The 27,700-nt window shown below is 33.8% G+C and overlaps 1 protein-coding gene and 1 long non-coding RNA gene across 4 annotated transcripts in view; one reads left to right on the forward strand and one right to left on the reverse strand.

Annotated features, from left to right (window-relative positions):
• Positions 1-27,700, reverse strand: part of LOC106664932 — a 205,050-nt gene that overhangs the window by 46,804 nt on the left and 130,546 nt on the right. The gene's annotated exons all lie outside the window — the stretch shown is intronic.
• The window catches only part of LOC112127538, a 55,026-nt gene that overhangs the window by 17,110 nt on the left and 10,216 nt on the right, over positions 1-27,700 (forward strand). For all 3 annotated transcript variants that reach the window (XR_002910613.1, XR_002910614.1, XR_002910612.1), the window contains exons 2-3: positions 10,254-10,399; positions 16,699-16,780. This is a non-coding gene — a long non-coding RNA (uncharacterized LOC112127538). The remainder of the gene's footprint in view (positions 1-10,253; positions 10,400-16,698; positions 16,781-27,700) is intronic.

Here is a 27,700-nt window from a genome sequence, read left to right on the forward strand (position 1 = left end):
GTAGATTTCTAGGCGATTTATGACAATATACTATTTCCCAGCTATTTTTTTCCTTTTACCGATCAGGTTTGATCTTGTAATAACCGCAAGATAAACTTTCTTTAGTAATTGCGTGTTGGTTTAGTCGAAGTTTTTCTGTTTCGTTCAACCATGGTTAATCACGCGTGCAACATTATTGTGCGTGTTCGAACACAATACATCCCCTGCGACATACAACCACGTGAATAAATGTAAAATCAATGAGACCTCCTTATTAGTCCCATAAGATTTAATAACACACATCTTGGTCAAATCACTTGAAAACACAACTTCCAAGATAAATTCATTCTTTCAGTTGAGTATTGTTGATTTAATTATTTTTGCTTCAAATGACATCGCTCTGACTGTATGATCATTTCAATCTATAATACCTCTCTTTTCCTGTTTGTTTTCCTTTCTCTCTCTCTCTTTCACTCTCTCTCATTCTCTCTCTCTCTCTCTCTCTCTCTCTCTCTCTCTCTCTCTCTCTCTTTCTCTCTCTCTCTCGCTCTCTATCTCGCTCTCGCTACCTCTCTCACTCTCTCTCACTCTCACTCTCTCTCTCTCACTCTCTCTCTCTCTCTTTCTCTCTCCCTCTCTCTCCCTCTCTCTCACTCCCTCTCTCTCTCTCCCTCTCTCTCTCTCTCACTCTCTCTCTCACTCTCTCTGTTCCTCAATTTCTTCTGTCTGTTTTCATAATTTGTTCTGTCACCCTTTCTCACTCTCTCCATCATATGTGCGTGTGTGTGCTGCGCGCGCGCGCACCGGATAGGAGTACAGACAGAAGAAACACTGTGCAGATAATGCCAGGAAGAAGAGGAGACCGAAGAACATATTTTTTGTTTCTGTGAAAGTCTATGTAAATGGACATTCTTGCTACCAGGATACTGCAAGCAAGATCCTACACTAAGGAGCTGCTGGCAAAGCTATAGAGGTTGATTAACATCCAAAAGCTGGCCAGTAAGTTATAAAAAGACAGGGGAGTTTAATAGATATTATCAGGTCGAGGTGCATAAGGCCTTGTGGCCGCCTCTTTTATCCATATCCCCTTTTATATATATANATATAAATAATTATAATAACTTTCTCTTTCTCTCCACCTCTTTCTCCCTTTCTTTATTTTTATCTCTTTTTCTTTCTCGCCAGTTACTTCATTCCTGGTTAAATGATTATTTCACTCGTTTGTGTCGTTGGTTCTTTCAGGTCTCTTCTTATCGCATTATCGTCAAATGCTTCGCACCTATTAACTATTTTTAAATCACATTTTTCTACCTTCACTTATTCTTTTAACTCTTTCCACTCTCCCTTTCTCTCTCTCTCTCTCTCTCTCCCTCCCTCTTTCTCTTTCTCTTTCTCTCCCTTACATTTACAATATACACTGTTTCTCTTTCTTATTTTCTACTAGCCACTATACACTTGTGTTACTTGTGGATATATTTTTGTATCTATCCATCATATTCCCCCACTCTTATACGTATATTCAAACAAATGAATAAAACTCTCCTTAACGAACAATTCATGGTATTTTAGTACAACCTGAGACCGTGCATTAAAAAGAACAGAAGAATTTCAAATGGGAAAAAGAACGGTTAACAGAAAAACTCCAAGAAGGACTAAAATTACGTAGCAAATTGTAAACTGTATTATCGTTCTTTATATCATTTTATATCATAAACTAAACCATTTCAGCCGTTATTAGCACCTTCGATTTAAAGAGTCTTTAAAGTGTTCACCATTTCTGAAAATTTGTTAAATTTATAACTACAAATTATATATTCATATGATAAATAGTATTAATTTATATATTTCAAGTAGATTGGCTGATACACCAGAAAGGTGCAAAGGCTTTCACATTGGCTAAGATTTGGTATTTGTAAAGAACCATTTATCAATAATTATTTCCGAGAAAAAGAATAAACTGTAAGTACAGGGCAAGTCATTTTACTTTCGTAATGGGCAGAGGAGAAAAAAATATTTAGGAAGGCCTCAGCGATGTTGCCTCTTCCAGTCATTTTTCCATTTTCATCCTGACAAAACTCACACTTAGCCTCGCTTTTCCCCGTTCTATTCTGCCCCGGCCTCCTTACATCTCATAAAATTGTAATCCCTTTAATGCATCTCGGCTCCGAGGAAGCTGAGAGACCTCCGAGATAATCCAAACTGTCCCTCCGAATGATCTTTACAATTTACAACGACGTCCTAAAGAGAATTTAGTTAAAATATTACGACGATAAAGTTTACTTAAAATATAAGCACCTGCTCTTGGGGATATTCAAGATTGAACTCCTAGAACAACTGTATTATCGGTATGAATAAATGTTATAGAGTTCTGTCACGTTACCACGTGTCGGGAACAACATGCAAACAATGGCGAAACACTACAGACCTATACACATAAAAATATGGTTACAAAAATTCTCATATAAGAAAATCATTATTCCTTGCCCCAACTGTGTAAATTAAACTAGAAAATATTGTGGGGTAAGGTAAATACAATAACCGTGGGTGACGCTTTTTAATAATTACAGGGTTATGAAAAGAATGATTGGTCAAATACAATTCATATAATTATTAATTATTAAGGTTTTTGGTTGAGATAAAAAGTCAGTGTCACGAGTGGGAATCGAACCCACAACCTTCGGCTAGATACGCCGCTGCTCTACCACCTGAGCTATCGTAACCTCGATCCACTCGGATGCTAACTTCCCATCTTAACCCCACCTTTTGAATTTTCCTTCCTTTTTGCCATTTTATCTCAACTAAAAATCTTAATTAATTGAAAGATATTAATTGGTCAAGAGGACCACGAGCACTAATGTTATGTGCATTCCAAAAATGTTTATAATTTTCATCTAAATATTGTGGAGTTTCATATTTGAATATTTTGTAAGTTATGGTACTAATTGAAAAATTTTGTGCCTTTCAATTTAAGGATGCGAAATTGTTTATATTTGTAATAAATTTTCGCATCCCACACTGACAGGCAAAAAATTCCGCCCACTTGTAATATAACTTGATTTGCATATATTTTTATATATTAATCAAAGTTTCACGTTTTTAACGTTTAATAAGTGAATCGTTTTCTCTAAACAATTTTTAAAAAATGTAAATTACTAAGGAAAATGAAAAATAAAAAATTTTTCAAAAAAGACGGACAGATAAATTTTGTTTTAGGTTTTTAATTCACTAGTTTCGTAGTCCGTTTGACCAATTAATTAAGGTTTTTAGTTGAGATAAAAAAATCAGTGTCAAGAGCGGGATTCGAACCCACGACCTTCGGCTAGATACGCCGCACTTTACTTGAGCTATCGTGACTTCGATCCACTCAAGTGGTAGAGCAGCGGCGTATTTAGCCGAAAGTCGTGGGTTCGATTCCCGCTCGTGGCACGGAGTTTTTTATCTCAACGAAAAACCTTAATTAATTGAAAAGAATTTATTTGGTCTAGAGGTTCACGAAACCTAGTAAATTAATTATTAAGTTAAAGTAAGTTCAAAGATCCATCTTTTTATTTTATATAGAAATGTGACTTCTCCTAAACAATGGGTTTTAATTTTTCATCATTAAATTTAGAAATTAGTATTCTTTATTTTATATAATAAAACAGTTTATATATTTGAAACTAGGAATTTTTTAAACGATTATAAATTGTATAACATCAATCAATCATATTTTGACTTTATCCTCCATAAATAAAATTGTAATTTAAATAATTTTTTAATACAAATTTACAGTATAGATGCATTATTGATAAGATTTCATTTGAAATGAAAAATGTCTCCCCTATTATGTTAAGATGAAAATGATAATACCAATACTCATGAGAGTACTACATACAACTTTCTCACATAAAGTTCATGACTTCAATCCAGTTTGAGATAAATAAATAATATATATTATATAATCATATAAATTGTAGCATGGAGAAATGGTACTGTGGTAACTTTGTTTAAACGTTCTGACGTGGAAGTTTTATTCAACTTGACTTTGCGCTATAAAAAAATTAGTAATAACTTACTCTAATAACTAACTTACATAACAAAACGTTATCAAGTTTTATATGGAAAACGTTAATCGTGAGTAAACTAAATCATTCCTCGAGTAATTTGTATACTCGTCTATCGTCCCTTGATAAAAGTTACACGCACGGATGTACCATTAACGTTTCAAGACCAATTGAATTATGCAAGAAGTCTTCTCCGAGCCGGAGGTGGATAACCATTTGCTCTGTTTATCATTGTTAGCGAAATGTTATGCATAATTCAGAAAAACCACTCCTGAATCTGAAGAACACGTTGACAGTTGTAAACATTTTTTTAACACTCATTGTAATAATTCATACAAGACACTTGAACTTTTAGCTTCATCAGAGGTGTATGGATCGATATATTTCAAAATTATTTTATTGTGTATTTTTTCAAATGTTTAATTATTATAGTTTCAACTTTGAACAATGAGACTTTTCCCTTAGTAACCATTACAGGTGTTGTGGATGTTGGATGAAATTTAAAAGTGTAATTGTACATGCTTACGTAAGGTAAGTGCTTCACATGGATATAAGAGTTATGTGCGCATTAATAAACTAGTAAATAATAAACACTATTGAGTATCCCACCATCCTTTAAAATTCGTAAAATTTCAGTTTTTTGTTGCAATAATTGTATATCGATTACACCCTTCCGGACCGCAAGTTAAAAAAGCCCCTTGTTCATGACAACCAATCACACAATTCCATTACCTGAGTTGTTTCCGAAAACAAAACCCTGTTTGCTTGAAAAAAAAACCTTCCATGCGGTTTGGTTCGATGCATATTTTTCTAACGACAAGCACAGGCGATTTTTTTGGCTGATGTCAAAAAACTATATTTATGCGCAAGAACAAAATCTCATACAATGACAAACCATAATTTATTATTTTATTTATAAGTACTATGACGAGCCATTTCATAAAGGCCGTCAAAACGCCTTTATCACAATCAAAGAGGCAGAGAGTTCCGACGATTGAGGAGGCAGAAGAGCAGGACGGCGGAGGCCTAACGCGGAGCCAAGCTGGATTGGAGTTACGGTCTGTCGTTTGCAATGTTAGAAAAGAAAAGAAAGTAAAAAAAAGAGCGTGACGTGCTCAAAAACTAAAAAAACTGCTTGTGTAGAATTCTTGTCGGGTGGTGCTCAATTCAACAAGGTTTGTGTGTAGAGATTAGTGACCGTTAATCGATAGTTATTCAGAAATCGTGAGATGCGGTCGGGTGTGATGTAGGTTTCAGAAAAACATTTTCTTTTTCGTGCCATCGTTTCGATCATTGAGATCATCTTCAGGGCCTGGGATTTACAAACAATGTTTACATTTAACAAACACATTTAGGATGTGGAAAAGTGAATTTATACAGTTCAAAATATATTTTATATTCAAACAAAGTATTTCTACTCACTCAAAGTGTTTGTCTTCTGTGTAATTTCGAATTTCTTTTATTTCTATCGTGGTAATATAATCATTGTCCACCACCTTCATAAACATGGTAAACTTTCAAACAATTCAATCACCTCAACAATAAAATCTCGATTGGATGTCATTACCAATAAAGAATAAACGTTTTTGACTATTTGAGAATGTACGACGGAGATGTTTACAGTGACAGAAAGACGGAGACTGCGCCAAAAAAACGAAGGTTTTACCATTCACGACTAGGCCAGCGCGCCAAAATCCCCACCCACCCTCCACGCCAGGTTTTCCCATTCAAGAACGCGCCATGCCGTCGTCGCGCCGTAGATATTTGGAGTGGCGCGATGGAGTTTGGACCGGTCGAATATTCGGCACAGCGAGTTCAGTTTTGCTATTGACGTGGTTTTTGGAACGGCGTCGCTCCGTTTGGACTGCTAGGAGCGATCGTGAATGGCCACCTTAAGGCACAGCCGGTTCAGTTTTGCCATTGACGTGGTTTTTGGAACGGCGTCGCTCCGTTTGGACTGCTAGGAGCGATCGTGAATGGCCACCTTAAGTCAGTCGAAGCGTATTCCCAGGGGTCATATAAAGTTTCGAAAATCTGTAAAGTCTCTTAGAAATCAGTAAAGTTGTTTCAAATTTATCGCCATGGTTGAGACTGTATAAAAATCACTCGCATTTGGAAAGCGACAATTTTGAAGGAAAACAATTATTTTTAAATAAAAAAATTGAATTCGGTACATATTTATGATGTAAAAAAAAGAAGACAAGAAAATTAGCTTTGTATTTTGTTAAAACAAGCGACGTTATATACGAAGTTATGTAGGTTCAATTTTTTTCATAGATTTAGACAATGTGTGAAAATGAGCAAATTTTATGACTACTTCCATTAAATATTTATTATTAATTTATAGATTTTTTAATATTAATTTAATAATTTATTCTTTTTGTGTAAGGTCTTGGTTGAGATGAAAAAGTTAGTGTCACGAGCGGGATTCGAACCACGACCTTTCGGCTCAACACCTCTCCACCAAGACTTTCATAAGGATAAATAATTTCAGTAATTAATATGGTCAATTAGACCACTAAACACAAATGGATTATTTAATTTAATATTTAAAAAAATGTAAATATTTTCTGAAATTTTGTAATTAAAGTTGATTGATTCGCATTACTAAAGAATATGGAACGTTTGTAAACATTTTATTTAGACCATTTCGGCAAGGAAATATAAAAATTATCAGAAAAAGGGTCTACACAAAATACACGTATTTTCTATTTGTTTTTCCTCCCATTTTAATGCAGTACGACAATGCCCGGGTGACCCTAATGGCCCGCCTAACGACTCGGCTCTCCTCCACTTCCAGCCGACCGGGAGACATTACGATGCATTAGATGTCCTGGCCGATATGTTTCAGCACCCGCACTCCACCCGATAAGACATAGGAACCGTTCGGGAAATGAATCCACTATACGCACCCCATCCGGCTGATAGACATCCATTTGGTGATGAGCGGGCGACGTTGTTTGCCGCCGCCGGTGGTGGATGGAAATGCACTTTCAGCACACGGATCCAATTTATTATAAGGAAGGAAAGGATCGTGCTGTGCCATGTCTAACAACAATGAAAAAGAATTTACGGCGTGTAGTTACTTTGATCTCTTTCCCACGCGTTGCGATAAATGTTACACATCATACATTATTGAACGGTACCGAAGTACTACAATCAGACATGAGAGGACAACCTTTTTAGTAAATAGAAAAATTTGGTCATTATTCTAATTTTGCAAACACTATATGAATTAAATTTTCAAACTGTCGTTCTTAAATTAAGTCAGCCATTACGTACAAATCTCAAAATGGTACATGTTTTTCCCAGTAAAAATAAACTAAATTCTTCAACACCTTTGGAAAATAAATATAATAAATACACAATATATTTATAGCAATACGGTCGAATAACAAATTTGTTCCAACTTAATTCTCAAATATTTAAATGAGTAGATATGAATACTGTAAAACTTCTGATAAAGTGATACAGGAATTCTCTGTTTGGAAGAATTCTTCTTTCACAGGAGACCTTCAAACGCAACGGCTTGAAAGATTAATATTCTAACAAGAGGAGAGGGGCACCAGGTTGTTATGGATTTTGACCAACCTTTTTATGGTGATGCTACACTCCAAAATTCGGACCAAGTATCTGCTACATGTTGTGAGTAGGCCCTGGTTTCGTAAAAAAAATTAAAAGTTGAAATTTTCCGTTTTTTTATATTTTTATTTCTCCGTTCTATTTGCTTAAATCAATATATCTTTTTCAGCACTTTTATGTAGATTTCAAAAAATACGTATTAAAATATATCAAAATTTATCAATAACCAAAAAATTTCTAAAATCCAAATATTTTTCAAGTAAACTAGGTCATAATTTTTGTTTTGTAAAACTAATTTGAAATTTCGTTTAAGCATCATTAGAGACCCCTAGATATACATTTTCTATTGAATTTAAATTTATTTATTTATTGCCCCTAAAATTTTTCCGATTTTTACGATTTGAACGAAGAAAAAAGTAGCTTTTTAACGACGTATATACGATAAACATATACAAAATATTTCTATAAGAAAATATTTTTGTCAGAAATGAAACTTGTTTTTTAAATTAAAATAATGGACCGATTTGATTCTCGGCGATAAATGAAATGGTCACGGACAGCTTTATTGAAGAGGCCAAGGGCATATGTCAAGGTCATTTTAACTTCTTATATTCACTAGTTTTCGTGATCCGCTTGACCAATTAATATATTTCAATTAATTAAGGATTTTAGTTGAGATAAATAGATTTCACGACATTTGAAAAATGGCAAAAAGGACGAAAATTCAAAAGGTGGGGTTGAGATAGGAAGTTAGTGTCCGAGTGGATCGAGGTCACGATAGCTCAAGTGGTAGAGCAGCGGCGAATCTAGCCGAAGATCGTGGGTTCGAATCCCGCTCGTGACACTGACTTTTTATCTCAACTAGAAACCTTAATTAATTGAATTATACTTAAGAATGTTATTGAAATAAAAGAAATGAAACTAAAATAACTCAGAAACACTTTAGATCAAGGTATGGTCTTGAAGAAAAAAATCAAATTCAGTTGCTACTGCCAAGCTTGCGACTTATTTTAAGGTCATCATTAGGGCCAATATTAATTTCACATTACGAAAAACGTACTTGTACTATGGATTTAACAATTTTTTTTCAGTGTGAAAATGTGGCTTCGTGGCAGCATAATCTTCACTAAACATGAAAAAACTGGCGTAAATCAAAATGATGTGTCATTTTTCTTGATAAATACTCACACCGATTCTATAAAGCTCGACGCAGAACTATTTGCCATTTTTCGTGAATGGTGACAATACGTTCCCGCCAATTCAAAAGTGACACTGTGCTTCCTAGCAGCTAAGAGTCCACCTACAGTTTAATAATTTTTTCCTGTAGCATCACACACCCGAATATTAAAAAAAACACTAAATAATCCCATTTTTATCATTTTTCGGTTTGTGTCACTTTTCTTGTGGTGTGCTATATGAAGTTGTGGAATTTGTGAGCTTTTGCAATGAGAATTACGACTTGATGCTTTCGTTATGGTTGGTGGTGGTGGTTAACTAAGTATTTATTTTACAGTATCTTTATGAATATAAAGTATTGTATTATTATATTTTGTAATTAATACATCATTAACGATATGTTTGTTAACAAATGAACGCTTATATAAAATATAAATTTTACTTGTTGTTCCATCTTTTTTTCTCATTCTATAACTATATCCAAAAATTCTATGTACACGGTGTAAACTAAAAAATTTGATTGTTTTCGTGCAGATTTTTTACAAATACGTTAGTCTCAATTTATTTAAATCGGTCCCAATGGTAAGTCGAATTTCATTAGCTGCCTTCAGCACATTGCGTGTCAGCCTAATTGTCACAAACGGGGAACAAATTGTCTTTGAATTTTCTGTTTACGTTTCGAGCCAATTAAACCAAAATTTTCGCAGTTCCGCAACTGGGCCTTGTATTAAAATTTCATTACGCTTATAGTTCGAACAAAGAATTCTCGACTCGGCTCCCATCCGTTTCAACTCGACGAGAACATTTTCTACCGATGAACAATGATTCCCGTCCAATTATTATTTAAACAATTAACCGCGAGTTTCGGCACTTATTTATTTTAATAATTCGGTTTTTAAATATTATACAGCTGCTTTAAAAACGGCAAATATATTTAAATTAAATATTTACTGTTGTACCAGTCTGCCGGAAGATGAGGTGAAATTACAAAGAAATAAAACAGTTTTACACAAAGCAACAGTTTTTCGCATTTTCCCTAAATTGACATGGGTGGGATAGAGCTAATTTTGATTCTAGAAGGCTCAATAAAACTTTTTATTTAAGTACCTAATAATCAAAATAAATATTAAAAAATGATCAAATTAAAAATGGATTTTACAATTAAAAAGGTCAACATTTGAAGAAAGCTGTCAAAAGTGCTACGATACCCATTCATCTCTTAAATTGTTGAGAATACCAATAAAATATGGAAAAAATAACGGTAATAATCATGGTACTAAATTCTTTAAAACCCGGGCATCTCCTAACGACTTGAACTCTTTTTTCCATCCTCAAATTATAGAAAATTGAACACTGGTACCAGGACGTTTTTGTTTTCACATTGAGCAGTTAATATTAGTTTGCGTTTGAACATCTCAAGTATATTAAGTACGAAATTGTCAGTCCTTACTTCATGCTTGTAACATATTTCAGATTTTAATCAACATCCCTGAAGATTACACAACGTGTGACGCTGTAGGCTTGTTCTTTGATCATTACGCCGTTAAAAGTTCTGCCAGCCCTATTTATCCATGGGAATTACGATGTTTTAAACTTCTCTTCTGTTGGACCTTTCTCAGGTGTGTTTTTCACGTTTAGTACAATAGGACTGAAGTATTTGTACGGTAATAACTTTATTATGGGAGAAAACGTACAGCGTATATTTATTTAGAAATCGTGAGATGCGGTCTGGTGTGATGTAGGTTTCAGAAAAACATTTTATTTATCGTGCCAACGTTTCGATCTTTATTGAGACCATCTTCAGGGCCTAGGATTTACAAACATTGTAACATTTGATTGAATATATAAAAAAATATATTTTGCATTGTATAAATTCACTTTTCCTCACCCAAAATGTAAATGTTATATGTAAACAATGTTTGTAAATCCTAGGCCCTGAAGATGATCTCAATAAAGATCGAAACGATCGCACGATAAAGAAAATGTTTTTCTGAAACCTACATCACACCAGACCGCATCTCACGATTTCTAAATAAATATCGATTAACGGTCACTAATCACCACACTTTTCAAAAAATCTTCGACTTTTTCTTTTATTATCCTCTTGATAGAAGTAACAGTGGTGTAATTGTGAAGTTTGCTTATTTGAATATATCTGCGTGGATCAGTAGATGCATGATAAATTTATTTTGTATCTNAAAGAAAATGTTTTTCTGAAACCTACATCACACCAGACCGCATCTCACGATTTCTAAATAAATATCGATTAACGGTCACTAATCACCACACATTTTTACAGCGTATATTTGAAAATTATGAGATAACTTGGCTCAGGCCCAGCCCACAATATTAACTTTAAAATGTATTTTCCTCAAAACCTCTCTTCAAATATTTTCATTAAAGTAATGAAATTATATATATATATATATATCATACTCACCCTTTCTCTTTCCTCTCCATTTGTTGCAAGCTTAAAATTTTTCCAAACTTTATATTTGAAATAAATCCAAAGGAAATATCTTCAAAAAAATGTGTAAGAGGAAGAAAGACACATTTTTTTTAAAGATATTTCCTTTTGATTTATTTCAAAAATAACGTTTGGAAAAATTTTAAGCTTATAACATACGTACAGGAAAACGACATCCTATGAATGGTGCTTGCTTTGAACTTGATCGTCAAAGTATCTGGTATCAACCAAAGATGAATTTCTATAGATCAGGTTATCACATCGCATTTAACAACAAAAACTTTGAACAGTTATTCTAATTTATTTAGAAATCGTGAGATGCGGTCTTGTGTGAAGTAGGTTTCAGAAAAACATTTTCTTTATCCTGCCAACGTTTCGATCTTTATTGAGATCATCTTCAGGGCCTGGGATTTACAAACATTGTTTACATATAACAATTAGATTTTGGATGTGGAAAAGTGAATTTATACAATGCAAAATATATTTTATATATTCAATCAAAGTATTTCTAGTCTTTTCTATACCGACATCCTTCCCCACTCCTTCAAAATCCTACGTATATAAACACAAAATAGCAAAATTTCACTGGCACTCTCGACACGACACGCAAGAATGGCATAATTACACAGAAGACAAAAACTTTGAGTGAGTAGAAATATTTTGATTGAATATATAAAATATTTTTGCATTGTATAAATTCACTTTTCCACATCCAAAATGTAATTGTAATATGTAAACAATGTTCGTAATTCGCAAGCCCTGAAGATGATCTCAATAAAGCTCGAAACGTTGGCACGATAAAGAAAATGTTTTGATGAAACCTACATCACACCAGACCGCATCTCACGATTTCTAAATATATATCGATTAACGGTCACTAATCACCACACAGTTATTCTAATTAAGGTAACCAATTTTTTTATGTTTTGAATCATGAGATATTTAAATTTATCGTACTTAACGAAGTTATTTGTTAATGTCAAACATCTGTTTAGGATATTATGTGAAACCAAATAGACCTTGGATGATTACTTGAAGCGATATTTAATTTGTAAATGGTAATTTGAGTTTACATGATATTTATTGCTGAATATGCCTTTAAAAATAAAAATTTAGTTTTGTCAAAATACATAGAATTTGTTGGTGCTACATAGTAATCTTTGAATTATTTTCAGATCTTAGACTGTCTTATTTGACGAGAGGTATATTTTTGAGAAATTTCTTTCCGATCTTTAGATGAAGACTAGAGATAATTTTGGCATAAAGGTCAGATCTGGGATGAATGTCAAGCCGGTCGTCTCGATGCACAGAATTTTCAACGTAGCCCATCCTGAATTTATTAAATGTATATTTCCGTCCATTTCCGAAAAGCCGGCCACGTCGTATCACGAAATGTCTCTTTTTCCCGGGTGATTTAAGGGGAAAACCGCATAAAACTGCAGGTCGATCCATCCGACATAAATCCAGACGTCGGGTTGGAATTTAATTCCAGTGCCAAGACGAATGTGCACCTGGCAACTCTTCCCAGGAATTATAGCGAAACAAGGTTTAAACGTTTACTATAAACAAGGGCCGAGTTCACCTTTCTAATTCCTAATAAACAATGTATCAACGGTGGCAAACTAAATAGAACTTGGAAGATTAAAACCCTGTACTTAATCTGGCATAACTTAAACGTTTTAATTGTTTAAATTAATGATTTTTATCTAAAAATAAACAAATTGATTAATCGATGTCAAGTGCGTCTGAACGGTTTATATGTCTGAATAAATTTAACACCGAAATCGTCTTCGATCCGTAGAAAAGTGATAATTAAAATGATTAAATTATTAATGATAAAATAAATTAATATTAATAATAAAATAAATTATTAATGATAATTAAAATGATTAAATTAATGATAAAAAATAATTAAAACTCTTACACATTTTTTTCAGGATATTTCCTTTTAATTTATTTCAAAAATAAAGTTTGAAAAAATGTTAAGCTTATAACATATGGAGAGAAGAACGTGTGCGTGGGGCTTGCTTTGAATTTGATCGTCAACATCATAACACTTACTTTTTTATCTCAACTAAAAATCTTAATTAATTGAAAGATATTAATTGGTCAAGCGGACCACGAAACTAGTGAATTTAATAAGTTTAAATGAAGTATTCACTAAAGCTCTCCGTTGCCATTTCATTTTTCGCCAAGAATCAAATAGATTACACGACATTTGAAAAATGGCAAAAAGGAGAGAAAATTCAAAAGGTGGGGTTGAGATGGGAAGCTAATGTCCGACCCGTTCGAAATCACGATAGCTCAAGTGGTAGAGCAGAGGCGTATCTAGCCGAAGATCCGAAGTTCGAATCCCGCTCGTGACACTGACTTTTTTATCTCTACTAAAAACCTTAATTAGTTATAATTTAAATCTTGCAATCTTGCACGTTGGGATACTTCTGAAAGTTAAAAAATTCGATACTATTTTCAACAATAAATTATAAATACTATTAAATTTAATACATGAAATTGCTTCAGAGTTTAAGTGATACTATTTTTATTAAGAGTGTTTTGTCTTTAGAGGTGAAAATAATTGACGTTTCGATACGAAAAGAATAGAACGAAATAATGCAAGCCGAGGGAGAAATCACAGGACACAGGGACTGCAAAAGGCACATCTTAGAGTCTCCTATAATACCCCTCCAGCCGATACGCCCTATAAAGGGATCTAAGTTACAGTCTCGAGAAGCTGTAAAGAAAGCTTTGGCAGAATGGCCCCCTACTTTCTAACGCTGAATTGTAGAAGCAGGCACAAGGCTTAGATAAAGGCTCACATTCAATTTTCCCTTTATTTAGTTATTCAACGACTACTTGTGGCTCCCTTATCCCAACTCTTTATTATTTAATGGGGTTTTTGACTTTTCCACAGCATTTAATGTCCCGCGGGTAAGGCTGTTAATTCAAAGCACCTTTCAGCCTTTGGTGCCCATATCTGTGATACATTGGAAACATCAATGCAGATAATTCCAGCAACTGTACATAAATAATAATTAGCAGTTCCCAAGCAATGCTTAATAAAAAAAATAAAATCTTTCAGTTATTGTAAACATTCTGCAACTTGACTAAACTACATTTTATCAACTAAAGAGATTTGCTGAATGGTAAATAATTCCCATTGTTAAAAAAAATTATGATTGCAGTTAATTAACCATTAATAAGAAAAAGAAAAATATAATTCCACTACTCCTCTTATAACTTTTGTCCTGTGGACACATTAAACGGAATAAAAAATCAACAATCGTAAAACCCTGTGAAAAATAATGATTTGCTTAACCCTTTTTTATTTAAATTATTAAAATTATCATCAAATCAAACTTCATCTGTGACATCAAAATCCACTTTTCGCGAGATCGAGAAACGCTGGGTTTTATAGATTACTTAACGATATTCCGGTCTTACTAATGGATTGGTGGTCCTTTCACGGAATCACATCAAAATTGCTGAAATGCGCGGTTTTAGTTTACTCATTTAACTACTGCTCATTTGGGCGTATCACTTGTTATCCATTTTTAATGATCTCTTAATTCTTCCCTTAATCTCTACCTCTATATATCTATCTCGCTTTTGTCCTCTTCGACTATAAACAAAATATTAAGCAATCAACAGTCTATCTTTCTCTGTCTCTTAATTTCTTCTTTATGTCAGCTCGATTTCGCCATTTGTTACATACCTGGTAGAATGATTCTCTTTTATGCCTTCGTTCTATCTCACTCCCTTGCTCCTTCTTATCACTCTCTCTCTCTCTCTATCTTTATCTATCTGTCGTTCTATATATCTACCTCTGTCTCTATTCGTTGTTGTTTTTAATTTTTTCCATACCCGCTAATTAGATATTTTTAATTACTTATTTTCTTTTTCTTTTTTGCAACTATTTCTTTATACACCTATCTCGTTGTCTGCTTTCATAATCTATTTATCCGTACCGAGAAACTATCTTTAATTTATTTTTTCATCCTCTTATTATCTTAATCATTTCTCTCTCTCTCTCTCTCTCTCTCTCTCTCTCTCTCTCTCTCTCTCTCTATTTTACTCTTCTCTTATCACTCTAATTTTTTACTCATCTATCTTTCTATGTCTTTCCATCCTTTTCCGCTTTCACTCTTCCTCTACCTATTTTACTCTTCTCATATCATCCTATCTTTCCTACACTCTCTCTCTCTTTCTGCCACTCACTCTCTCTCTCTCTCTCTCTCTCTCTCTCTCTCTCTCTCTCTCTATCTATCTATCTATCTATCTATCTATCTATCTATCTATCTATCTATCTATCTATCTATCTATCTATCTATCTATCTATCTATCTATCTATCTACCTACCTACCTACCTACCTACCTACCTACCTACCTACCTACCTACCTACCTACCTACCTACCTACCTATCTATCTATCTATCTATTTATTTATTTATCTGTCTATCTGTTTATAGAGAGAGATTGAGAGAGAGAGAGAGAGAGAGATTGAGAGAGAGAGAGAGAGAGAGAGAGAGAGAGAGAGAGAGAGAGAGAGAGAGGGAGAAATAATTGAAAGACAAAAGATAAAAAGGTGAACTAAGAGATAATGGAGAGAGAGTAATTATTAGTTAATCCTCTCTGGTTTTGTCAAAAAGACTCGTTTCAGCATCTCGACATCTTCAGTTCTGCGTTGGGAACGAGCCAACGAAAGCGAAACCAACTTGAAATACCGAATGAGCTAGGTTAAGAAGACCTAAATTCTTGGCAAGACTCTCAAAAAAATATTTTTGAAAAATCGGTTCTAATTTCTTTAATTGTGTTAAAACGTAAATAAAAGTTCATTCAAATGATAATATCCGTAAATTAAAAGTGTCAATAATTATATTCTTTTAATAACTGTTACATGTATTTTATTATTGGATTCCGTAATTTATAACTGACTGTGTGGAATGGAAATATAGTCAATCAAATCTGTTGAATTCAATAATAATAGAAAAAATAATCATGAAATAAAATGCATCCGTCAATAAATAACGAAATAAATTAATATTAAACGTATAAAAAATGTGTAACAATGAATGGTGGAGTCGTTTCTTTTAATTAAAAAACATATTGTACGTATACTGGTTGATAGGGTGAAGGGAGAATTTTTAATTTTTATTCACTTTGTTTTCTCTCTAAAAAAACGCGAAATGTACATTTACACCGAATTAAACGTCAACGAGGAAGAGGGAAAGTTCAGTAAAGTTGTGAGGGAAACTGTCTGGTCCGACGGGGGTGGCTCTCGGGGGCGCTAAGAGGGTTCGGTAGGTCGAGTGTCAAGTTAAACATAATTTATATCCCCTGGGCCTGTGAACAGCTCCGACGTACTAATCGGCCGGATCAAAGTTCTCCCTTAATCTTGATCCCGCGCGTCGTTCAACTTTTCTAAATAATTATCATGAAATATTTCGTTTTTAGATCTCCTGGGGCCTCGCTGCTATGACATCAACGGCGGATTATCAACGAATTCCTAACACTTCGTTCTTCTCAACTTAGAAAGGTTTTCAATTTTATAAAATCCACCCCTCACCCCATCATCCCTTCACTTATCTATTCTTCTGAGTTGTCTTGTCTCGTTTTAATTACTGTCAAATTGTTTTATTGGATTTCAACCTTCCTTCTTGAAATGCTCCAAAGCACGTCCAATTAATTTCTAACAATTTATAACCTGAATCTAATGAATCTCATAAATTTTTATCATTCTCGTGGAGTTTTGTTGACATATTCAACTTTCTTATTTTAGATAATATCTTAGATAATGTTAAACATAACACTAACTCCGTTTTAACAAAAATTATCATATTTACAAGAGTCAAATATTTATATAAAAATCAAATTATCAGGCATACTTTATTGCATTGATAACGAAACTTTTTTTTAAATTATGTTAATGTAATTAATTAATATAAATTTAAAAAACTGAAGTGGAAGCTTTTAAACTTGAAAACTTGAATTTTTACACCGGAAAAATAAAAAACATTGGGTTTTATTAGCTGTGAGCAATTTTATTTTTCCGATGTCCAGTTCTCTTAAAAATGAATAACGCCATTTTATTTTTATTTATTTATTTGCAATAAAAAAGTTATAATTTTTCCTTATAATGGTCAGCAAATATAAGTAAACAGGGTGCCCTTTTTCGATGGACCGGCTAAATTTTTCTTGAACCAATGACGCTATCAAATAAACAAAAAATAATAGTTTAAAAATTTTTAGCCTAGTTTCAAATGTTTACATTATTTTGGAGAAAAATTATACAGGGTAACACAAGCCGAGTTCAACTTCAAAATTTCAAATACGACCCTATACATTCTGACACATCATTTTAAAGGATTTTTTACGCTAAAAACAATGGTGCAATCGGATTTTAAATGGTACAAAATAACAAAGTTATAGCAAAAGTTTGAAAAAAAAGCATTTCGTTTGTTGCGTTGTTAAATCTTATAATTTGCTTCTTCACTAAAGTAAACAATTGCATTTATAGTTTACAGTTTACATTATGTCATTGTTTGTCAAACTCGCATTATGAGAGAAAATAATAAATTCTGGAATTCTTATCCAAAGGTTGAAAAAAAACCCAAGTTCGCCGTGGTGGGAATATTTTATTCAGTTTTGTCTATTACATGCGTTTCAAGCCTACGGCCCATCATCACAGCCTAAAGATCGAAAACCTCATGGCACAATTGCCAATTGTATCTTCAGAGGGTAATTGTGCAAGAGGTTTTCGATATTTAGATGCAAATGATGCTGATGTTAGACCGTAGGCCCGAAACATTCATGTACTAGACAAAATAAAATATTTCAACCACGGAGAACTTGGGATTTTTCAACCTTTGGATAAGAATTGCTACGAACCGTGGATTAAAAAAAAAAGATGTTATCTGGAAGTGAATTTGTACCTGTTCTACAAATAGAGGTGTCCGTTAAACATTAAAGTCCCTTATCGGAGGTTGTACTAGCGATAGTGGACAAAAAATCTACACAACATGGGTGTATACAACGACGATCCCATTTGCAGATTATGTAATGAGGAGGAAGAAACAGCCACTCATATGATCTTCGAATGCGAAGCAACAGCTCAATGGAGATTTAACCTAACGTACTATAAGCCAGAAGGCTGCAGTGCCTGAGGATCGCAAACCCCGCTTCCTAGTATCCTTTTTTACCATACCATAGGTTCAGCCTTTTGCCTGTAAGGAACTTGGACATTAATTACAATCCAAAGAAGTTAAGCAGTTTTAAGTAGAACAACCTAAATCGAAAAAGTAATTGCTCTATCACGCCCAAAAATGTTCTTTTTTTGTTTGCTAAGAAAAGTCGTTTAAGGGTTTTAAATGTTGGTAAAGACTGTTTTATTTGGCTTCTTTAATACAGTAAAGATAGAAACATAATTTAAAAAATTATGTAATTTACTTTCAAAAGATTGTCGTTCAAAAAAAAAGTTTCACTAAAATTAGTTAGATCATAGTTTTTAAAAAAACTTTAAAAGCAGGTTTTGCATGACAAAAAGAAATTACTTTGATTTTTTAAATCACGGAAACAAAAATTTATTTGCATGATTTACATAACGGACGCGTCCTTAGCTCAGTGATGGTTGGTAGTTTTGGATCATTTTTGCAATTTATCTGAAGTTGGTAGCAAACGATATATTCAGCTAAAATAATAGAATGAAAATGTTTTAAAAAAGCACGCTTTTTTGTATTCGACCTATGATTTGGAAACAATTTCGATTCTGCATTTTCAATTTAAAAAAATCTTCAAAGAAAAACAGTCTCAGCGTACAATTTCTATCGCAATCGCTTTAACTTTTCCTTTTCGTGAGAATCAGTAGTAAATCATATCGGTAAGGTATCATGTATCTGGCGAATTGCTTTCAACCAGACCAACTAGACCATAAACGTATTTTCCCCGTTAAAAATATATTACATGTTTAGGTTTTTCAAACTTTAATAGCGCGAATTGATTTCAAATTTTAAATCGATCTACATTTTGTAAAAATGAAATCTGAGTGTAAAAAGGGGTGTTTTATAGGTTAAGGATTTGGTCTCTATTCTGTATTACTGTAACAAATTGAATTTAATAAATTCTATTTTGAAGATAAGTTGTTGAATCTATTTTCTTAAATAAAAGTATAATAAAATTGCAACATTTTTTTTCAATTTTCTGATAGGTTTTTTTTTTTTGTTGAACGTCTAACCGTTGAATAAGTGTTTGCAATTAAAACGTTTTTATTAGAATGGAGCGGTGTTATTAAACACGAACCCTTGATTGCGGGCTATCTTCATTAGTTTGGTACCCGGCCTGATCTAATTGCCGGCGATAAATTTATTTTGCCATCGACCTAGAAGGGGCCAAATCAGATTTGAAAGCACAAAATTCCTCTCATTTACTCTACTGACCTATTAATATGATGATCAAATTGTGTGGGTTTTGCTGATGATGTCACAAATTATTTTCCATGCTGTCCTTCACGATAATTCGATTTTTTTAATAAAATATGTGACTTTTTCGGATAGTTTAGAATGAATGACCAAAAAAATGTATAGAGAAAGGACAAATCGAATATGTATTTTTAATAAACAAAACCACATTTTATGGCTTAAATGAGATTTTTTAGGTCATGCGAACGTTAAGGTTCTTTATTTTTGTATTCTTTTTAAGACAAATCTAATTTCTTATCTCCATTTTGCACTCTTTATTTTTTCTCTCTCATTTTCCCTCTTCGCTTCTTTTTCTTTGTTTCTCGCTCGCACTTTGGTGCGCCTTTTTTTCGTAAATTTTAATCCAGTTTACTAACATGTTTAAATAAAAATTAACGAGTAGAGATCGTTTTTCTATTCACGAATTATATATATTGGAAAATGGCAAAAAATGCGAGCCTTTAGTTTCCAGTGTTTATCCGCGTGTAATTTCCTGAAAATGCTCTTTCACCGTGCATTGATTCATTGGAGAGGGAAATAAGGCGTGCGAGGAAACTGATGAATTGATTCAAATCGAAATTCCCTCCCGAGTCATTCCCCCTAACGACAGGGCTCCGTCACCCTCTCTGCAGGCCATTCATTTGCCCCTGAAAGTTTAAATGGCCTGTGAATATGAAATGTATAACGAACGTGCGGATCCTGCAGAAGAAGGTGAACGTTTACCAATTAGAATTTATGTATTCCTAAACCGGATGGAAAATGACGCATTGTAATATATCTAATTTCGAGAGGAAGGGTCGTGTTTTCAATTAGTCACTTTATCTAGAACTGCACCAAGCATATTAAGATAGGTTATAGAGATGATTCACTGTTGTTTAACTAGGAAGCTGCTTATTACTGAGTGTGATTATGGACCCAAAGCAACATTTATCTGCACTAAGATGTTTTATATTTCAATAAATTATGATTACTTAAGTATTAACTTTTATAAACCCGGACCATGGTGGCTGAGAGGTTTTGGAGACCGGACTCGTATTTGCCGGGTTCGAAACACACCCCACGGATTTTTAATGGAGAATAATATGAAAAGAAATGTAATCAAGTGGTTTGACCACTTGTTCGCAGCACCCAACGCATAGTTGACGTTAAATCATCCTGCATGACAAGAATTACTTTACTTTCAATTTTTTATACCTTTAGACCAAAGCTCAATTGGAGAGTACATTGTGAGAACTTATGCAAATATCTCCTTGTTTCTTCTTACATGTCTCATAAATTTCAACGTTCGTAGCCTCAATTCTGCCATCACCTCCTACTTTAAGCTTAAAAAATGGTGCGTCGGAATTCAATTAGTGCATGCGTTTAATAAATTACGGAACGACAGACGGCTATCATACTCAATAGCATCCTTTCCAACATCTACTATCTTATCATCAAATCCACCAGATTTTTTTTGATCCAGGGCCATGCACTTTTCCCCCATCTTTCTAATTAACGCTGGTGTCTCTTAAATAGTACCCAAGGCACCTTCCGCTAATCAATCTAGTCCTATGGTACTCTTACAGATGATACAACGATGGTACCTTCCATTCTGATCGTGTCTTCACCCACAGAAACCTTAAATCTCACATTTCCTTAGAGAAGGAGAGGCACGAAAACTTGACCATAAAGATAAACGAGACCAAATGTAAATTTAAGGAATACAATTTAACAGTTTATAATGCAATAGGGGGCGTCGGTGGCCGCAACGGTTTAGGCGTTGACATGGAGCTCATCACTGTAAGGCGAAGGTCCGGGTTCGAATCCAGCGACCCTGCATTCGAACCCGACATACTTACAAATGTTTTTTTTTTTTTTTTTTTTCAAAAACACCGGCACCCTGCGGGTTTATGACCTCTGCCGTTGCAAACCCTTGTTAAAACAAGCAGCAACCCCCCCCCCTTCAAATTTACCTTAGCTCACGTTTTCGAACATTCAATTGTTATTTTTGAACTGTAATAGAACGTTATTTAAAAACCTGGATATATCAACGTAAAGCATATTAGATTAAGAAGTTTTTGTAAAATTTGACAAGTTGTGGGTATTTTTTTAACCTCAGTAGAACGTGCAATCATGACCAAAATTTTAAATTTTGTAATTTTGACATGTTCCAACTGATATTGGCTAACATTTTATGTCATTCAGATTATTGCAAATAGAAGCATTTTACAGCAAATTTAGCGTTCTTTCAAATGGTATAATTGGATTTGTTGTAGTCTCAACATTTTGAAAGTTGTAAGCGTTTTTATGTGGTAAGGTAGTGAAAAGTTGAAAAAACCTAAATTGACGAATATCTTCAAAATAGAGAACTTTGCGAAAATTTTCTCCTGATCATTTTTTGCTCCAAACGAAGAGTAGAATCAATGCCCTGAGTTTCGTCAGAAGGAACTGGGACACCCTGTATATTCTTCTGAATGTAAACAATTGAATTTGTAAGAACCTAATAAAAAAAATAAACTACTTTGACGTAAAATCTTTTGTTTTCAATCATTCACATGGGACAACTAAGATCATTTCTGATCTTTCAAAACACCATATTGAACTGCACTCTTCATATCTCAAAATACTGTTGTAGCTCGATCATATATCAATTCGAACTCGCGTAACACAGCAAAAAGTAAGCATTTACATTATGAGATTTACTCCTGTGTTCTGCGGGGTGATAAATTAATGACAGGTGAAATCACCAAACATAATTTTTATGTAAAAAGGAAAAAACCGTTGAACAATTAGTTCAGAAAAACTTTATACATAAAAAAAAAATAGCTCGGTAAATTTGTACCTTTAGATTCCGTAAAAGAAACTTTTCCCAACTTTTTGAAGCAAATAACAATGTAATTTTAGCATGTTTACATATTCGCGATAGTTGAACGTAAAAGGAGTGCTTTATGGGGCTTCTAACTCACTCCGTCGAGAAACTAGGATTTTTTCACGGAACAAATGGAGTTGTCTAATTGAAGAAACAAATTTTCTTCGTTAGTTATGAATCTATTTAAAAAAGTGGGTTGTTTTGTTTGTTGTTTTGTAAGAAATTTTTTAAAAGAACGAGTCACCGTCTTCTCTAAAGTCAAGCATTGTTTCAAATTTAATATCTAGTATTCTATTTTTCATATAATTAAAACGATGTGTTCACTATTAATAAATCTGACCTTTTTGTTAAAATGTTGATTTTTTTAATGGACTTAATAAATAAATTTCTCCGTCCCCCATGCATTTTTCATCAGAATTGAGATCATTTTTATTATCTATGTTCAAATCTTCTTAAATAAAGATTGAGTCATCTACTAACATTTAGGAACAATTGATAGCCTTTTTCCTAGAATTAGAAAATTTAAACTTTAAAAACTCTGATAATTTGAAAAATTAACTACGATGTAACAAAACTTACTAGACATTTTTCTGAAACCTACATCACACCAGACCGCATCTCACGATTTCTGAATAATTATTGATTATTACTAATCACCACACATTTCTACCGAGAAGTACGAAGAACATGGGATTCTATGAACAAATTTCAACTATATATGGACACGAAGCTAAAAGTATCCTGAAGGACATCGCCAACAATGAGAAGAAACTCGCATCGGCTATCAACCAGATAACTTTTTTGCTGAAATGCAGACAACACAAGGCCCTGAAGATGATCTCAATAAAGATCGAAACGTTGGCACGATAAAGAAAATGTTTTTCTGAAACCTACATCACACCAGACTGCATCACACGATGTCTGAGTAATTACTAGACATTGATGAATTTTACAAAAACTGCTTCATTTGATAAGTCTCTGATTCATGCTGTACAGGTTATTACTTGTGCGTTGTTAGTTTATTGATGAATTGGTTTCAATTTTGTGTTTTCTGAACATTTGCGTTTTTGTTATGAGTGTTTTTAGTTGTGTGAACGTATTGTGTGATACAAATAATAACCGACAATGGAAATAACCGACGTCACCCCGACCAATGAACACCACTGACCATGTACCTTACCGCCCTTAGCGACAACTGGCGGAATCAAAGACATATAAATCCTACTCGGATAGTGACAGAAAGTCCCTCACTGAAGATGGTTCAACGCCGAAACGCGGACCCCGAGCCAGTTCAGGATGAGTTTACTGACTCGGAGACCAACACCCCGAATTAACTCTGAAATTTTGAATGGCACGTTTTATTCTCGAAGAGTTTATTAGATTAATCCTCCCCCCCCCAAAAAAAAAAAATCCATCGTGTCAGGGAAAATATAAATATGTTTTACTATTATCACCAAAACAGAAGATTTGTTTATAATGAAGTCGGCATTTTTCTTATATGAAAACTAGAACGCAACAGGTTAAATTTTAAATTACGATTAAATTAAACCAACTGGTTTAAATGAAGATGGACTTAAGGTACAAAGGTGACTCAATCTTTTCAAAATTTATCCTAGATTCTAAAAAACTCAATTTTTAAAAGATTCATAGCTAACGAAGAAAATCTGTTTCATTGGTGTGACGAGTCCATTCATACATGAAAAAATTAAAAAGCGTAAATTTTGAGAGAGTTTGTTAGAAAACCCGTTTTTGTCGCATTCTATCTACAGTTTACTATTGCAAACTATTTTTTTACATGTAATAGCAAACCACCGAGTATAGTTTTAGTGTTTTTTTTTAATTCGAGTAAATAATTTAACTCTAACTTTTATAATCCAAAAACCGTTGAATTGGTAACATTGTTTAAAATTACTGCCTTGTCCCCCCCTTAACCTTTTCCATTCCATTCCCTCAGATTTCATGACACAGCCGGATCCGATTCCATCCGTAATTATGGCTTAGGGAAATAATCTGCCATCTTTTAATTTCACCCCAGGAGACTTCTTAGTGAGTTGAGGATTAAAAATATAAAATAAAACAAACGTCCCAAGGGATGGATGCCAAGTTTTCCGAAGCTCGTCTGTTCAAGATCACTAAAAAATCCTCTTAATGGAACTTTTTAAAGCGCGTCGGTTAATATATCAAATAGGTTGTTTTTATGTATTTTTGGAATAAACGTCTGCCTATTGTTAGAGAAACGCTTTATTTGTTTACTTTTTTCCACTTATGTTAAACTGCAAAAAATAATTAAACGAATCAAAAAATAGCGAGTCGATTCAGTCATTTGCAGATCGGATAAATGTCAAATAATGTATATTGTAATATATAATTAGTAAAACCTTGCAAACAAGTAAACACAATTTGGTTTTCCGTTTTGTTCAGTTTACACAAATAGCGATTTATCTGTTTGCACTGAATTTCCCTCTCGGATGTTAATTAATCGCTCTTTTGCTCAGAGCTTCTTACATAGACCACAATGAGAACACCTCTCATATTAATTCCGCTATACCGGAATGAAATGTAGCTTGGAAGACAACCAATCCAAGTCCTCCCACTCCAACATAATCCGAGTTAATTAATTTATTGTCAGTTTGTAAGAGACTCTCTCATTTTGAGCCTTCTGCAGACAAGAGGGAAAACATCCTTGCGGGTATGGGCATTGTACGATCTCTGGCATTTCAATAAGGGTAAACACCAACCCCGAAACAGTAAGTTGATGTTCTTGTCACTAAATGGTGACGTCTAAAAACAAACATTGAGCTCAAGATAAGAGCAATACTCGTCTTTCATTTAAACCTATTTTAGTTAACATATGAATTTAAAAAAAAGAAAAAGAAAAATTAAATAAAATAAATAGCCAAAATTTAATTGAACCTAAATCATTCTATATGCAAAGATACGTAAATTCAACATAAATTAATTCTTCCACTCTTCACACACAAAAAATAAAATAAAATAACACAAAAACAACAGTGCGACAATGTTTATAGTAAAACATTATGATAAACACATAAAACGATTATAAAAATATTTCAACTTAATAGAACAATTTGATTTAGCCCAGGGGTGAATCAGTATTCCAATATTTTTCTTCTATTTTCTTTTTCAATTTTTAGTTTTGATAAGGATCCTCCAGGAGATACAAATATTTTACAATAGTCTATTCTATACTTTCTACATGGAAAGCTTTAACGATTCTTGATCCCAGTGGTTTAAATAAAAACACTTTTGGATTTAGAAGGGTTTATTATGCGCATTTTTGTAAACCTGTGCTCTAATAAGTAGAGTTGCGTGGAAAAGTTTACGTGGGATAGGGATTTTATAAAAATATGACCGTGTCATCACCATGTTTGAGAAGAGATATCGACAGTTTGTACTTACCACAAAACGGACCCCGGAAGATACCGTGTAAACTCCTGCGTCGACATTACCAAGGATTTAACCAAAATTCTAAAGTACCTAACAGGCAGATGGGATTTTGGAAATAAAAAGTGTATAAAGGTTGGGATATGGATTCATGTGTAAACCACGATGTCATTCGATTGAAAGCCTGTTCCAAATCGAGTAAGGCCGCCAAAGGTTCCTTCTTCTAGATGGAATAAAATTCACAATACAATGGCACAGCTATCGAGCCCACGACATTTAAAAAATGGCAAAGAGGAGGGAAAATTCAAAAGGTGGGTTGAGATAGGAAGTTAGTGTCCGAGTGGATCGAGGTCACGATAGCTCAAGTGGTAGAGCCGAAGATCGTGGGTTCGAATCCCGCTCGTCACACTGACTTTTTTATCCCAACTAAAACCTTAATTAATTAAAAGAAATTAATTGGTCAAGTGGACCACGAAAACTAGTGAATTTAATAAGTTTAAATGAAGTATATCTTCACGAAAGATCTCCGTGGCCATTTCATTTGTAACCGAGAATCAAATAGATTACACGACATTTGACAAATGGCAAAATAGAGGGAAAATTCAAAAGGTGGGGTTGAGATGGGAAGTTAGTGTCCGAGTAGATCGAGGTCACGAATAGCTCAAGTGGTGGAGCAGCGGCGTATCCAGCCGAAGATCGTGGGGTCGAATCCCGTTCGTGACACTGATTTTTTTATCTCAACTATAAATCATAATTAATTGAAAGTACCAAAAAAGATGGAACATTAATTGGATGATAGACTCTTGTCAATCTCTCTCAATATTTTAGAATTTTATTTCGGTCTTGGGCTCTCTTTTCATCAAAAGTATAAATTGAACTTTTACATTCTATAAGATAAAAACTGTCAAAATTACATTATTAGTAAAAAACAGACTTTTTAAATCGTGTAGCGATATCAATTGTTCGAGAAAGCATAACATTAACGATTTTTTCCCACCGGTCTGAAAATAAAACATAAAAAGTTGAAAGAACTTTTAATTCCGGTTTACGGCTATCAACAAGTTGGTCTGGTGGCTTGAAGCCTCTTGTCATAAATTTTGGAGGGCGTCTCCACCCCCCGTATAATTGTGGCCGTCTGCATAGCGCCTCACGGCCTCCTCGAAAAAAAAGGAAAAACTTTTCCCACAACGCCGTCCTCGTACAATTCGCTTTCCCGGCCTGCTGTACATCTGAATTCCGGGGAAAAGGCCTCGTTGTGTACTTTGCAGGAGCAAACGGCGCAAACTTTTTCCCCTACGCGCCCCCTCTATTTATCTCGCTTGTTGGTTTTTCACATTAATTGTGAGTTCATCTTTCCGTACGAACGCCGTCGAGTTGAACAACTTTTGAATTAATGTTATTAAAATTCCGAAAATAAGCAGACCTAAAGCTTGCTCTGTAAAATTCAAAAATTCATACATTTATTCTCCTAAGATAAATAGTTAAATATAAATAATGCAGAACGACTTCCTATTGATATAATTTTGTTTAAATAATTAGCATTTTGAATCATTTTAAAAATTGAGACTCCAAAGTGTACCTAATTCATCTTGTTGTAGACATCATCGTAACATCTATGAAGAGTTCGATCGCGTCTGGCCTAGGTTTTACTGCTGAAACTCAATTCAGTTCCTTCAAACCTTCATCTCAAGTACATATCTCATCTCAAAATCCTACTTATCTTATCTCTTTTTCCATGGTATCGATCTAG

Source organism: Cimex lectularius, unplaced genomic scaffold (assembly GCF_000648675.2).
Source record: "Cimex lectularius strain Harlan isolate CLEC.00 unplaced genomic scaffold, Clec_2.1 scaffold191, whole genome shotgun sequence".
Classification (NCBI taxonomy): domain Eukaryota; kingdom Metazoa; phylum Arthropoda; class Insecta; order Hemiptera; family Cimicidae; genus Cimex; species Cimex lectularius.